Here is a 15,266-nt window from a genome sequence, read left to right as displayed (position 1 = left end):
ACATGCTGTGTCTGTTTTTCCAAATCTGGCTTATTTTTACTTAACATCATGATCTCTGGCTCCGTGCACTTTCTTGCAGATGACACAATTTCGTTCTTCCTTGTGGCTGGATAATACTCCATTATGTATCCACCCCGTTTTCTTTATCCATCCATCTGATGATGGGGATCTAGACTGGTTCTGTAACTTGGCCCTGGTGGATAGTGCTGCAGTGCACATGTGTGCACAGGGAAGGGCGTGGCTGTGTGAATAGCTCTCTGGTTTGCCCACTTGGATTTTTTCCGGTTTACAGCCAGCAATTGTGTAACTGGGTCACAGAACGGTACTGTTGCTGCTGGGGTCAGGGGTTGGATTTGGTATTAAAGATAAAGTCTGAACCTGCATCCCAGGGTATCCTTCACCTCACCACGTAGCCTTGATCTTCCCGCTTTGGCCTCCTGAGCTGAGCTGAGGGGCTTGTGCAGCCCCCGTGTCTGACTCTGCTTTCATCCTTCATACTGATTTGCACAGCGGATGGACCCATTTCCATTCCCACCAGTGGGGACCTAAAGGCTCATTCCTCCCCCGTCCATGCCAGCACATGTTAGCAGTCAACGTTTCTGATGATAACCATCCCAACTGAGATGAGCTACAACCTCGGTCTCTTTGTGTTTCCTTTGTAGCTAAATATAACATTGTTGAATTTTATGCTGGTTAGTTTTTGTCAACTTCACACAAGCTGGACTCTTGGGAAGAAGGCGTTGCCTCCATCGGATTGGCTGAAGGCAAGGCTATGGGGCATTTTCTTGATTAATGATTGGTGTGGAAGATCCAGCCCACTGTGGGCGGTGCGTCTCCCAGGCAAGATGGTCCTGGAGTGTGCAAGAAAGCAGGCTGTGCAAGCCATGGGGAGCAAGGCAGTAGGCAGCACTCCTTTTTGGTTTGCATCAGCTCCTTCCCCAGCCTCCTGATTTGAGTTCCTGCCCTGACTTCCCTCAGTGATGGGCTGTGCTGTGCAACTGTAAACTGAAATAAACACTTTCCTCCCAAGTTGCTTTTGGTCATGGTGTGTATCATGGCAACAGAAAAGCTAATATAAATCTCAGTTCGTTTGTCTACTAATGATTGGATGATTTTCTTTAATGTTTATTTGTTTGAACTCTTCATAGATCCTGGATACTATGCCCTTGTCAGGTGACGAGCTGGCAAAGGCTTTCTCCCAGTCTGCATTCACTTAATTGTTTTCTTCCCTAATCCAGAACCTTCTAGTTTCATGCAATTTCACTCGGCACTTCCAGCTATTATTTCCGGATCTGCTGGGGTCCTGTCCAGAAAGTCCTCATCTGTGTCTGTATCTTAAAGTATGGCAGCTTGTATTAAGGTCTTTGACCTATTACAAGCTGAGTTTTGCACAGAGGAATAGGAAGCCTAGTTTCATTCCTCCTGTGGATATCCGGTTCCTCCACCACCATTTCTTGAAGCATCTGTCTTTTCTCCAGTGCTTTGAGAGCTTTGGTGAGAATGGCTTTATCTCAGGTCCCTCTGTTCTATTCAACTTTTCATGTTTGGGTTGGTGCCAGCAGCATGCTGGTGTTGTCACTATGGCTCCCTGGTACAATTTGAAGTCAGATATTGCAATCCCTCTGGGCATTTTTTTTTCCTGCAAAGCAGTGCTTTGGCCCTTTAGGCTCTTGTGTATTTCCAACGTCTGTAGATGCTCTTACCTACTTTAACTGTTGGGTTCTGTGAAACCCTGTCTCAAAAAAGGAAATAGCTAATTAATTAAAACAAACAAAAACAAGCATGGCGGTACATGTCCACTTGATCAGAAGATCAAGTTCATCCTTGTCTACATAGGGAGTTCAAAACCATTCTGGACGACATGAGACCCTATCTCCAATGATAATAAAGTAATGTATATGTGTATGTATACATATATATTTTGTATACAATTGTACATACCGTTTCTTCTGTTTTTGTTTTTGTTTGTTTTGGCTGTCCTGGACTGGCTTTGTAGACCAGGCTGGCCTGGAACTCAGAGTGATCTGCCTACCTCTGCCTCCCTGAGTGCTGGGATTAAAGCGTGTACCACCATGCCTTGCTGTGTATACAGTTTCATTTGGATAACTAAAGGGAAAAATCCTCTTGCTATCTTGAATATATAGAACTATGTCCCAAGCTTACTTAGCACATCACAAGTGCAAGTGGCTTCTTAAAACTCAGATAGCCATGCTCTGCCCCTCCTCCAGTGTCACTGACGGGGACCAGGACGGAAAATGTACAGGTGCCACACAACCCAGATGCTGCTGCTGCTGCTGCTGGTGGTGGTGGTGGTGGTGGCTTCTAAAATCAGGGCTGTGGAAGGGCTGCCAAATCCTCTCAAGCAATTGGGTTAAGTTTCTGACTACCTGGGAAATGTTAGCTAACAGCTAGACATTGGAAACCATCAAGATTCCAGCATAGCTGCTACCTTCAAAAGAGACCAAGAACCAGCCCAGGGCCAAACAGCTAGGAGTAGGCAGAGCCCGGAACTGAGTCCTAAGCTTTTAAACGGCACCAGCTCCTCCGTCGTCCACACCATTAGAGACTGCCCGTCCACACAATTAGAGAACGTCCACTTGAATCAATTGGATGTCAGAGCTCAGGGCCGTCTGACTGGGGAGAATAAAGGTGGCTTCTCTCATTAAAGCTTTGAAAGAGAGGGTAAGGCTGACAGGGTCCTGTTGTGGGGGTGCAGACAATAGGGACTGCAGAGAGTTAGCACTCTGGTGACAGCCGTGGACCATGAATTCAGGGTCCTCCAGGGACAAACATCCTACTAAGGGTCTCCCTGCCCCACCTCCTGGCACAGTGCTCCACACACAAATACCAGAAAGAGGGAGGTGTGGGTGACTAAATGAATGATGGAAGCTGGGTGGAGCACTCCTATCCTGATGTACAAGCAAGAAGGAAAGGAAAAAAAAATAAAACAAAACAAAACAAAAAAGCCGACAGGGGTGAGGGGGGACATGAGGGCTACAGCAGCTTTCCCCAGCCTTCACCCTGCACCCTGCCAAGCTGCTGCAGAACTCAGAGCAAACCCAGAGTGGAGATGAAAGCTGCATTCTAGCCCCTCCTTTATTTCATAGGGGCCCAGAGAGGGGAGCAGTCTTGCCCAAGGTCACACAGCAGGTGAGGAAGAGTCAGGTGAAGGATTGCCATACCTGCTGCTGGCTTTGGGAGCTTTCTAGAATACAAAGCTGGAATTTCTACCTGCTCCTCTGTCCTCCACTTCCCCACTGATCTCCCCCAGGGACTGCTCAGTAGCCGCCAAAGGTCTGATCTTCTTTGTGGATATCTGTGTTGTGGTGAAGAGGGCTGCGGTCACGTGGGATCTCTGCTTGGATATGGGAGGGGTGTCGTAACAGAGAAAGTGAGAAGCTGTGTCATTGAATTTCAGATGTTTGCAGCCAGAGATGAGGAACCAGACTTGTGCTGTCCTGTCTCTATTGTCTGCACCCCCACAATGGGACCCTGTCAGCCTTACCCTCGAGTTCAAAGCTTTCATTGGGAGAAGCTATTTTATTCTCCCCAGTCAAAAGGCCCTGGGCTCTGACATCCAATTGAATCAATTTACTGGAGTGACCTCCAAGCCATAAAACAGCCAAGGTGGCACTGGGAAGCCATCTGCCTCAGTCTCCCCAACAGCTTGCGGAAGACACTGCCATCCCAGCTATTCGTGTTTGGGGGAGAGGGCCATCCATGAACATTGGAGAATTCGTAGGCACCTGGTAGTTGGTGACACTATGGTGAAGACCTCCCTTGGCACCACATAGCACCACTCACAGAAGCTGAAGCCCAAATCTGTGGTCAGAACTCTCCAATGGGTGGTCCCCATGCTTTAATTTGGTGGCGATATTAGGATGTGAAGGCATTTAGATGAGACCCATGTTCTAGTTCTCTGCAGACCCCACCGTTCCCCACACTCAGACCACTTTATGTTCTCTAGAAGACCTTTCAAACAGTAAACTCCAACCTATCTGTCCACACTGAGAGGGCCTGAAAAGGAACAGGAAGTTACAAGGCGAGGCTTGGGCTAGAAGACATAAATAGACTCAGAAGTCTTATGCTGCCTGAATCAGCCCAGCTTGGCCAGGACCCAGGCCAGAAGTCCCAAAAGTTGACTACAGAAGCTCTAACAGTTTCCTGGCGGGGCTCAAAAAGCAAGTTGGCTAACGTGAAGGCTTAGCGCCATCTGTCAGTAATTTCGGGAACTGCCTCTCTGCTGAGCTACCTTGGGAAAGCCGAAAGCCATCAGGGACCCACGGAGACAAACCACCAGGTCTGGGAGCCACTTAAAGAGGCTCTAGGCACTGTGAAAGCTTTGTGTACTAGATTTTCTGGTTCATCTTCACATTAAATTCTCCTCTGAGGCCCAGAGACTCAAAGCTGCTTACCCACGCTCACAAGGCCCATGAGTGACAATTAGGTCCTGTTATTTCTTATGCCCAGATTTTTCCTTTAAACCTCAAGTGGTTTCACCCTTATCTCTGCCAGAGTCTTACAAATTATTTCTGGTCTCCGGTAACATCTTCAGGAACTGTGACACCCCCTCCCTCCCTAGGGATCCTGCCCTCTCCGATACCACTGTTACCAATACTAGGTCACGTCTGGCCTGCCAGCCTTCTAGCTCTAAGGCTTAGATGAAACACTCTCTGTTATGATCCCCAAACTGGAAGGAAACAACTAATCAGCCACCCACAGGCTGCTGCCCCTAGATGGCCCTGGAACTCTCTGGGCCTGGCCTCCCTGTGTGTAATGCCAGGCAGCGTTTAAAAGACTTCTCATTTGCAAAGGAAACTGTTGGGCACTGAGTCCCACAATAACAACACTCGAGCAACAGCTCCTAGGCAGGCATCCAGGGCTGAGTTCAGGCGCTAGCTCACTTCACCCCTGAAACCAGTAGCTCTCACCCAGAGAGATGGGTAGAGCCGCTTTAGAGACAGAGGGGGTCTGCTTGCTGTGGCGATGGAGAGACAGCCCTGGGTCTGTCTTCACCCCTGCAACTCAGGGGCCTTCCTCAGAACCGAGGTATGAGAGAATGTGAGTGTTAAGTTAAAGAAGAGGCTGAAAGAATTCGTTGCACTGAGCTGTGTATACAGTTGGTGCCTCATAAGAGAGTTGTCCTTGAGTAAATGAGCTCTGTCTTAACTCTTGGCTCCTTGTTCACTTGTTTAAACAAGTGTTTGGTTTTTTTTTTTGGCTGGCAGTGAGAATCTCACAATCTCTCAATAGGAGTGTCTCAAACACAGCCCCAAACATTGCCGAGAGGTTTTCAGGGGACAGTGACCTAGCTGTCCAGGGACAATCTCTGAGAACCAGTGGCTTGGAGCTAGGAGAGAGACTGACTGTCCCACCCTTGTGAGTTTCTTGCCAGTCTAACCCTGAATTTGTACTGTATATTAGGAGCAGAACGGGAGCTCTGAGCAGGGGCATCTCCAAAGAGGGGGTGTTTATACAAGGACCCCTCATCTCAGTGTGGCCTGCCCAATCAGGGGCAGGGAAGCCATTATTTTATTAAATGCATAGAATATGCTGGAACCCGTCCTCTCCCATCACCTCACTTAGTCTCTCAAGTTGCATTATAAGAGGAATAATTGAACTCCGTTATGAATCGGGAAGCGGAGGCTACAAGTGTCAAAGGAGAGGCCTGAGAGCGGAGGCCCAGGTCTGCGCCTGTGTAGACACTTGGGGGTTGCCGGGGCCCTTGGCTGTTGATAGCTGAGCTGTAGACACCCTGCAGCCTGGACACAGCTGCAAGCCAGCCATCGGCGCCCTCCTCTTCTCTCCCCTCCCAGGCCCTTCAAGTGTTTTCACTGATGGGTAAATTCAGCAGATGCCTTTCGATCGCAGCCGATTAAATTAGCCCCTCTCTACAGCCAAAAGAAGATAATTATGTTTTCATTAGCCCTGGGTAATGTATTAGCCCTCGGTGGCAGCTACATAGAGTAAGCAAACTGAGTCCCTTCTTCCTTTGGCTTCCCTGGGCCAACTCTGAACAGAGGACCATGGAGGAGACAGGGGGAAACGGGACACCATTTTCTCTGCCCACTGTCCACGCAGGGCTTTGTGGCGAGGCCCTGTGGTAGCCATTTCTGTGGTGTCTGGCCTGGAGCAGATGCCTGGATGTACCCACAGCCAGCTTGGTTCTCTCAGACTGAGCAAGGTGACACCCTTATCACCTACCCCTAAACGCCTAAAACCTCTGGTAGAATCAAGCCGGCACAGCACCATCAAGTCACCACGCCCGAGAAACCTTCTGAGAACCGTGGCCCTGCCCAGGTCTGCCTAGTCAATGGCAAAAGTCTTTGTTTGCTTGTTTGTTTGTTTGTTTGTTTCCCCTGTTCTTCTTGGGGACATTAGTTCTGCCAAATGTTACTAAAGAACATTCCCAACACCCAGAGCCATCACCCTTCTCCCCGACACTCCCAGCATGGTGGCTTTGACCTCATTCCTCTCCTCTTCTCCACAAGAGAGTAGGCACTTGGGGGTCCTGGGACTTGAGCTCAGTCTTATTTTATTTCTAGAGCCTGCGATGGAACCCAGGCCCTCATGCACATCACAGGAGTGCTGCCTCTGAACCACACACCGCCCCCCTCCCCAGCCAGGATCTGGGTTCTAGTATCTACTATCTCATCCTCTACTTGGGGGGTAGAGGAGGCTGTGGACAGACCCCCTCTGTTAGGCAGAAGTTAGGAGGGGACCACTTCTTGTCATTTTGGCGACAATTTAATGAACTGTAAAAGTTCAAAACCAGCAAAATGAGGAAGGGTCAAGAGGAGAGAGCCATGGTCCTTTGTGACAGAGTAGCTGGTATACAACCTAGGTCTCCTTGTGAAAATGAGGGTGAGTGAGGATAGCAAGACTGTCTGTCTGTATGTCTGTCTGTCTATCTGGTGAGGGAGCTTTTTGTCTCTTGGTCTTTACATAAATGTCTCTTTTTCTGTCTCTATTTTTCTGTATCTCCTCTCTCTCTCTCTCTCTCTCTCTCACACACACACACACACACACACACACACACACACACACCTCCTCATGGTGGCAGGCTTCTCCCCTGGGCTCAAACTCTGACCTTCCAGCAGGGTCTCCAGAACCTCTTGGCCCTGTCCTCACCATCACTTGCACCAGGACGCCTAGCAACAAGCACCAAATTGGGGGCAGTGGGGTTTCTGTCTCCTTCTCCCCCAGCAGGCAAACTCTGCTTCTGAAGGCACAGACCAGCCTTGGCCCTGAGCCCACATGTCACAGCTCTACCTTCCCTACTGACCACTAGCTGTTCAGTTTCACAGCCAGGATGGAAGATGGCTCATGCTGGACCTGCCACCCTGACTCCCACACAGCAGGCAGGCACGAGGCTCTGGAGCAGGTGAACCGCCCCGCCAGCCCAGTGGAGAAGCAGCCTCCCTTCCTGGTTTCCTGATTTTCCCCAGTTGCCATGGTAATTGAGGGAGCAGTGTTGAGACCCAACACCATGGAAGCCCAGTGCTCAACTTTGAAAGGGAGAAGCCAGGCCCAGGCTGCAAGGACCCATCCAGCCTCTTCTTTTGGGATACTCATTTACCCATTGGCATAGAGTCAGTCCTTCCAGTCAGCATCACCATGGATGGCTGGTTTCTTTCAGAGCAGGTACTGTATGCCAGACACTAAACTAAGAGCATTGTCACCATTGGTTAACAGTACAAGCCTCACCACAGCACAAGACCCATGTCAGGCTCAGGAAGCAGGCTCCAGATCTGGCACACCCAGTCAGGAAGTGGCGGAGCCCTGGAGGCCAATGGAATTTCTCGGGCCCTTCCTGAAGGAGATTCTTCACACCTCACCAGCCTTCTCTTCGGTTTCTCTCCCAGTCTCTCCTCCCCTCATCCTCTCCTGCACCCCTCAAGGTCATACCCCCTTTCCTCAGACTGGATGTGGAAGATATCCAAAGACTGTGGGCGACAAAGAGGGGTAGCCTGGCCCTTGGCTCCCATGCAACTGTACCCTGAGCGTGCTGTGCCTTTGGTGAGACTGAGGGGGAAGATCAAGCTGGCAGCCAGGTGCCTGGGTGTGTTTGAGTCTGTGTGTTTGGGTCTGAATCCTCCTCTCTTTCCTTGAGTCCACCCCTCCCCTCAGAACACACACACACTCCGTCCCCAAGAGTGTGTGAGCAACAGCGACAGCTAAATGCAAAAACGCCTGTGCAATCTGCCCAGGAAGAAACAGCTTTGGAGACGGGTTTATATGGTTACCCATATGTTAGAGCCCCTAAGAAAGGAAGGAAAGAAAGAGAGCTCTGTGTCTGCCCCTCCCCCAGCTCAGTTCTTGGCCTCTCCTGGTACTGGGGTCCCCCAGACATAGAGGAATAATAAACCTCAGGGGTTTTTCCATGCTCCCCCAAGATACCACACCTCCACTCTGCTCCGAAAAACACCAAAAACCAGGCATCTCTTCCAGAACGTCTGCCCACCCAAGAACCAGGGCCAGAACCCAGCCTGGCTTCCGCTAACTCGGGGCTTCTGGCCCTGCCCCAGGGACGGTGCTCTAGTTTGTCCCATTAAGGAATCCTACCACCAGGTAGGACAGAAACAATCACCTGCCTCAGCCAGGACCTTCTCTGCCCAAACAGCCTCCCTTTCTGTGGTGGTCACTACATCCAGTCCTCTTCATGGTCCCCCAAATTTTCATTGTGTGTGTGTGTTGATTTTTTTTTCTGATAGGAAAAAAAATGGAAATTAGGTTACATAAAAGATGTATGCTTCCGAGCCCAGAGCGGCCCTTTTAATGAGGGTTGCGACGTCTCCCTCCCCACGCCCATAAACCAGCCGGTTGGACGTCACCGCTAATTCCTTTCAGCGGTGATAGGATAAAGCAGGGACATTAAGAAATAAATTCCCCCTCACGACCCTCGCTGAGCTTGCTGCGCGGGTCCCTGCATACTGATGTAGCCGCGGGGCACGAGCGGCTACTTAGCACAGCGGCTGCTCCGAGGGGCAGCTGCGGTGGGGTGAGCCGGGTCGCGCGTGGGGACGCTGGCAGCCTCCAGGACTGAACTTGGCTAGGCTAGGGCGGAGCGAGGCGGGAGCGCGAGGGGCTGGGAGGGGGCGGGGAGCGCTCGCTCTGGAAGCTCCTACCCTGTGGCGCTGCCGGAGCCTGGAGCATCCTGCCCCGGAGCGAGGCTCAGGATCCTCCGCGCGCTCAGCAGCGGCGGGAGGAGGAGGAGGCGCGAGACAGGGGGATCAGCGACATCTATAGCCCTGGAACTGTGCGGGCTTGGAGGCAGGTGAGTTCTCAGCCCCGGACCCAGGCTATCCCACGTCCCTTTTCTCAAACCCGCGCGCCAGCTCAGGCGGGTGGTGTGCGCTCCAACTTGGCTCTCCTTGGCGGCCTGGCTCTCCGGGCAATGGGGCGGACCCCGTTCCAGGAGAAGAGCTAGGAAGGTTGGGTCCTGCCACCTCGCTCCAACTTTGCTGGGGCAGGGGACCCTCCCAACCCCACCTCCCGCACGTCCCCAGCCTCCCTGTCACAACGGTGGAGATCCAATTGTGACCCCAGGCTATCGTGACCCCAGGCGCTCTTGCCGCCTGAGGCTGGGGAATGCACAACCCTTCTCCCCTCTCCAGCTACCCCGGACCCCTGCGACCATGTTGTGGACTCAGAGTGGGTCCCAGCGGAATGGCGGGCTTGCTGGAGCACTGTTCTTTGGCTTTCCAACTTTGCCCCATCAGCCTTGCACTCCCGCGGCTGGCGGGATTCGGTGAGGCAGCGATTTTCCCCAACCTGGAAAGTTGCACCTCTCCCGCCAAGGAGACTGTTAGGAGCGCCTGGTGGTTCCCAGAGCAGAAGAGAGGCACTCTGCCAGGGCTCAGAATCTTTGCCACACACAGCTTTGCGTCCAAGTGGTCCAGGAGCTAGACAGGGTTCCCAGGAGACCCGGCTTCTCTGGTCGCTGCTCATAGACATTTGGGTCCTTGCAGGACTCTTGGGCCGAGTCCTAGGGAACAGGAAGTGAGAGGCTCGTCCTCACCCTCAGGGCAAGGTTGCCTGTCTGCTGTCTGCGTGCTGTGAACCTGGCTTTCTGGAGCGAGTGTGGCTCGCACAGGCGGATAGCCTGGGCAGGGACCTGAGAGGGATTCCCTTGGGGTTCTAATCCTAGAGCTACAGAGCTACGGTAAGTCTCTTCCCATCTCTCAGCCTGTTTTTCTCGTGTGTGAAACAGAGAAGTCGCCGTTTCCTGGGGATCTGTTGGCAAACCTTTAAAATATCGTAGACGTCTGTGTGAAGCTGAGGGCAGGTGCTCGGCACGCGGGAAATATTGCTGGTGGTCGGGTCTGACGCATCCCGAGACAGACAGGTCCTGGGGCCTCTGAGTCTTGAGGTTTTCCATAAACCAAACCGAGGGTCCTCAGGAGGGTGATCAAGGCTGCACCCAGCTCCATCTCCCAGTCTGCCCAGGCAGCCCCTGGGGAGATGCATCACGTTTCGTGGTACATGAGACTCTTGAAAAACGTTGTCTGACTCCCAGGAACCTCGCTTCGCCCACTGCGAAAAGAGCTCTAGAGAACCCCCTCAGAGGACGAGTCCTCAAAGGTGAGCCGGCAGGAATGATGCGCAGGTGAACCTGGACCGCCCGGGAAGTATCTGCCCTAATAATGGGGAAGACGGAAAGGAGCTGACCCCTCAGGCCATTCCTCCAGAGGGAGGTATGGGGCAATGCAACCCTTTGCACAGCCCCACTCAGACTGAGATCAGAGCAAATAGCAGGTTTTCGGGGGGGGGGGGGAGGCATTAGCACAGCTTCCTGAAGAATTTATTTTCTTGGTTGGAGTTTTGCTTTTGTTTTTAGTGGGGGTTGTTTGGGGATTTGTTTTTTTAAACTTGGAGTGCATGTCAGAATAGAGTAGGGGTCAGGCCGGTTCTTTATCCTTGGGAGTCTCAGCAGACAGGTTTGAGAATCCTTCACAGGTCCCCCAAAGGAAGCACTTTGTCCCCATGATGGTCAATGCCACTGCCCCAGCCCAGGTTCTAGAGGAAACTGAGGGACACCCGGCTTTGCGTATGCTGCAAGCTTCTACCGCATGCAGGATGTGTCTGGAATATATTGACTTCCCCAATAGCTAGGACAGCTATCTCAACCTCACTTTGCAGACGTGGAAACTGAGGTAGGGCCAACCAAGCTAGCTTCCCAGAGCCAACCAAGGAGACCTCCACCCAGGTTTGCGGCTTCCTAATCTGGGGGGGGGGGGGAGGCTGCATGCATAGCCTGCCTGACCCTTGCCTCATTTTTTTACACATGGCTCTGCTTCTACATGTGTCTTCACAACCAAACTACCCTCAAACAGACTTGGTAAAGTCTGGTCACCCCTCCCCCAAATCCCAGAACATCCAAGGAAGGAGCAAGCAGTGTAGTGGAGACCTGTTGTAGATTTTGTCTGAAGCTAAGTTTGCTCTGCAGCTGTGCGGCCTTCCAGTTGGTCACTTAACATCTCTGTGCTTCAGTCCCATTATCTGTCAAAGGAGAGCAATCCCTCCTTTGGGAAGCTGTTTTGGAGATGTCTTGATGTCTGTAACAGGGGTTCTGGAGACGCCGGTCATGTGTTCAAGTTGTTGATTTTTTTAATAAAAGAGAGAAGAAAACCCAGGTTGCTAAGGAGCAAACATGAGATCTAGAATCTCTTCCTGCCTCTTGATCATTTTCCCCAAACGGCCATTGCCAGCCCCCAAAGGCTCCGTCTTTGTGGAACAACCCTTGGGGAAAGCTGAGAGACTGGGAGGGGTTGTGTACCAAAGTCCACGGGGTGGGGGGCGGGGAGTCTCTTCACCAAGATGCAAGGAACTGTCCAAGGTGCTAGGGGAAAGCGTTCCAAATACGTCCAGCCCTCACAGGGACAACCTGCCTAGGTTTTGAAAGCATGAAGAAATTTGTGCCATGTTCTTGGTGTGTGTGTGTGTGTGTGTGTGTGTGTGTGTGTGTGTGTGTGTGTGTGTGTGTCAGGGTGTCTTTTGACAGCTCTCAGCTTGCTGCCTGTCACTCAGGTTCCCCGCAGATCTGGGCAGGGATGGGTGTGCTTCAGGATGCAGTTAAGAACCTCAGGCAAGAAGAAGTGTGCCCACGGGAGAGGCTCGAATACTCGGAGGCTCAATCTGGCATTTCAAGAGCAATTTTCACACAGGCCGTTTCCATGAAGGGGTACACTTCCCCGCCCCCAAAGTGGCGTGGGACTTCGTGGTTAATAATACAAAGGCTACAGAAGGTGTAGACGTGCCCCTTTGTCTCCATCTGATGTCTGACCGCCTCTAGACATCCTCTCATCTAGTGAGTGTCACACGCCTGCCCAGCAGACCTGCAACGTCAGAGGCATAAGCTGGAATCAGAGATGCCGAGCCCCTCTGTCTGCAGAGACCTCCTCCCCTGCAGGAGACCTGAAGTGTCTGCACTTGAATAGAGCTTTTCTGGAAGATTCTAAGGCCCTCAGTTCCTGACCTCATTGTACAGGAGAGAAACTAAGGCTTGGAGAGCAATGTGACTTGTCAAAAGTCACGCAGCCCGTCTCTGACAAAGTGTGGGGGGGTGGGGATCCTCACATCTTGACATTTTGCTTAGAACTTGTGGGTGATATTTCACATTGTCCCCACCACAGAGAAGCCCAGAGGCAGGCATGGGAGAGGGTAGGATTTTTTTTTCTCTTTTCCAATTGTCCCTGTAAGTCAGTCAGCTGCTGTGGATTCCTCCCACCTCAGCCTGAGTTCAGCCCTGAGTTCCCATCTAACATGAGCCTTTGCTCACTGGTTAATTTTAGAGAGAAAGTTCCTTTTGGAGTGACCAATCAGGAATAACTTTAGAATCAAGCAAATATACCCTCATTTGAGTGCCACTGTTCTCACCAAAGCACCTGCTCTGTGTTCAGCCCTGGCCCAGCCTTAACAAGTCGTGAATGTGTCTGTGGAAATTGAGCTCCTGACCCTGGGAAGGAGGAACTGAGTAGATTGCTGTGCTGGGAAGCAGAGCCCGCTTGGAGCTGTTCAGTGCAAATAACGCATCAACAGAAAGTGCCGCTAAGTTTCCAGTGTGAGTGTCATTAGCAGGGCTCTTTGGACACACGCCTTGCCATAACTTATACAGTAAGAAAAGCCAAGAATTAGGGCAGATGCCATGGGTGGTTCCACAAGGCACATCAACCTGTGTCAGGTGTGACATCATGTATGTTGATGCTGCATGTCCAAGGGCAGGTGCCTGACAAAAGTGGTTGAGCCCCACATTGAGGTTGGCTGGAATCAGGCCAGACAACAGGCCAACCAGCAAACAAGAATGTCAGGAATGACATTCCTTCAGGAGTGATGGGAGCACCTTGCCATTGCCGTCAGGGTGCTATGGCTGAGGGCATCAGGGGGGAATTCTCAGAGGCAGGGCCATCAGAGTTGGTACCCCAGTTTGTACTAATCTCTTTGCTGGCAGGGTATCTTTCCACTATGAGCTGACCACAGTCAAATCATAAGGCAAAGGGGCCGCAGCAAATCAATAGGAGCATCATTCTTGGATGCATCCAGGGATTCAGGGACTTGGGGTGAATGAGCTGCATTCCCCAACCCTTGGCGTGTCATCCATTCTTGCAATCATAAGTTCTGTGTGAGACGTCAGGAGTTGTTGGTGGGTCAACAGAGGCTCAGCATTGTGAAAAGAGGTAAAACCAGATAATCAAAGCAGAAAGAAGGAATCTGAAAGCAAGAGACCTCTTTGATTAGTCAGTTGATTAGTCTGGGCCTTTCCCTCAAGCTCAGCCTCTGTTTTCTATCTGTGAAATGAAGACTTTGGAATCCGGTGGGTCCATCCATATGACAGCTGAGATCCTGTGCTAGGCTGCCATCCAGTTGTGTTTGTTGGTTAGAATTTGGACGGGAGAAGGCTTTTGTTACAGGCTTTTGTTATGTTTGATTTGGTTTATTGATTAGGTCATCTCGGGAGTCCATGCCACTTGCCTGACCTCAGAGGTATTTGGGCTGCAAACCCTGGGCTAGTGGCCCTCAGAGACCCGATGGCACCAATATTCTCTTCTTCACCTGAGAAGTATGCTGCTCTGTCACAGTCCCTTAGCTATGCCCAAAGGGAGAGTTATCTGTTCAAATGGAAGACAGGAACCCTTTGCAAGGGTCATGGTTTCTGTGTGCAGTGGGGAGGAGCGTCTGTCTCACATGTTTCCTGTGTTCTGTGCATCACTGAACTTGTCTCCACCTTGTCCCGGTTGGGATTTTCCAGGAAGGGGTGGTCCCGAGTTTGAACATCACACTTTCATCAGAAGTGTGCCGCTACAGTCCCTGGAATAAATTCTCCAGGCTTTCAGAGATGCCCTGAAGTCATCTCGGCTTCCGTTAGAGACATTGGCCCAACGTCTCAGCACTAAATAACTCTCAGAAATGGCTTCTTTTTTATTAAAACCTTGAAGCCAAATTGAAAAAAAAAAAAAAGAGATGAGCCTTTCTAGAACCTGTTTTCAATGAGACACGAAGAAGGGATCGTGTGTGAAATCAAAAGCTTGTTCAGTCTCAGACTGCAGCAGGCATCGTTTCTCAGCTCAAGGCTTTGATTTCTTGTTATAGACAAGAATCAGGTAGATTGCTTTAAGCCTTGAACTCCTAACTGCAGCCAGATTTCCTAAGACAGAGGATGGCACTGGGAAAGGATAAGATGGTCTCTCTCTCTTTTTTTTCTTTTTTCTTTCTTTCTTTGTTTTTTGTTTTTGTTTTTGACAGTGATTCTCAACCTATGGGTCATGACCCCTTTGAGGTCACATGTCAGATGTCCTGAATGTCAGATATTTATATTATGATTCATAACAGTAGCAAAATTACAGTTATGAAGTGGCAACAGAAATAATTTTATGGTTTTGGGTCACCACAGGATGAGGAACTGTATTAAAGGGCCACAGCGTTAGGAAGGCTGAGAACCATCGAGCTAAGCTGTCTAAGGGTCTACGAGGCATCTGCTTGCCAGCCTCTAGACATAAGGCCTTCGGTGTGTATAATCAGTCCTGTTTAGCCATAAAAAATACCATCAGATCTCATCAGGCTGCCTTCCATCCTGGGAGATTCAAGTGGGGAGAAAAAGTAACTTATAGATAGACTTCAGCGGCAACTGACGTCTTCTGGGCTCATTTGTCTCCCTGATGGTTGGAGCCGTAGCTCAGCCCTGAAATACTCAACAAGTGAAATGAAATCCAATTACAATCACGAGCCAGTGTTCAGGTAGCCGACAGAGCCGGGAACAGACCTGCTGA

General features: G+C 50.9%; 1 protein-coding gene across 4 annotated transcripts in view; it reads left to right on the top strand.

Moving 5' to 3' along the window:
- Positions 1 to 15,266, top strand: part of Nos1 (nitric oxide synthase 1) — a 174,168-nt gene that overhangs the window by 50,815 nt on the left and 108,087 nt on the right. Inside the window, exon 1 of one of the 4 annotated variants that reach the window (XM_021642746.2) lies at positions 8,860 to 9,277. The exons of 2 other annotated variants lie outside the window; for them this stretch is intronic. The gene's annotated coding sequence lies outside the window, so the exon portion shown is untranslated. Of the gene's footprint in view, positions 1 to 8,859; positions 9,278 to 10,024; positions 10,166 to 15,266 lie in introns of those variants that run through there. One more of the 4 variants, XM_060382532.1, reaches the window with a different exon arrangement.

Source organism: Meriones unguiculatus, chromosome 4 (genome assembly GCF_030254825.1).
Source record: "Meriones unguiculatus strain TT.TT164.6M chromosome 4, Bangor_MerUng_6.1, whole genome shotgun sequence".
Classification (NCBI taxonomy): domain Eukaryota; kingdom Metazoa; phylum Chordata; class Mammalia; order Rodentia; family Muridae; genus Meriones; species Meriones unguiculatus.
Note: the sequence above shows the minus strand (reverse complement) of the source record. Positions and strands in the feature narration are given on the sequence as shown.